A 301-nucleotide genomic window follows, 5' to 3' on the forward strand; every position below is an offset into this window, starting at 1 on the left:
GGGGGGGGGGGGGGATGGATCTATCGGTTGCGTTCACAAAGAAGAGCCTCTCTTCTTTCTTTAAGAGACTCTCTCTCAATTTTTGAAGTGGCACTCTCTTCTTTCTTCAGCACCTCTTCTCATTTCTTCGTATAGAGAGTTGGACTGCGGTATGATAGCAAGAAAGAAAGAAAGAAAAGGGAAGGGTCGCTTCTTTCTTTAACATCATTACGATACCCAGGCACCTTCTTAAATGGAAGATGGGGAAAGTTGATAAATAGATAGATCAAAGATAGGGAATTAGATAAAGATAGATAGATAG

Source organism: Cystoisospora suis (assembly GCF_002600585.1).
Source record: "Cystoisospora suis strain Wien I chromosome Unknown contig_7859, whole genome shotgun sequence".
Lineage (NCBI taxonomy): Eukaryota > Apicomplexa > Conoidasida > Eucoccidiorida > Sarcocystidae > Cystoisospora > Cystoisospora suis.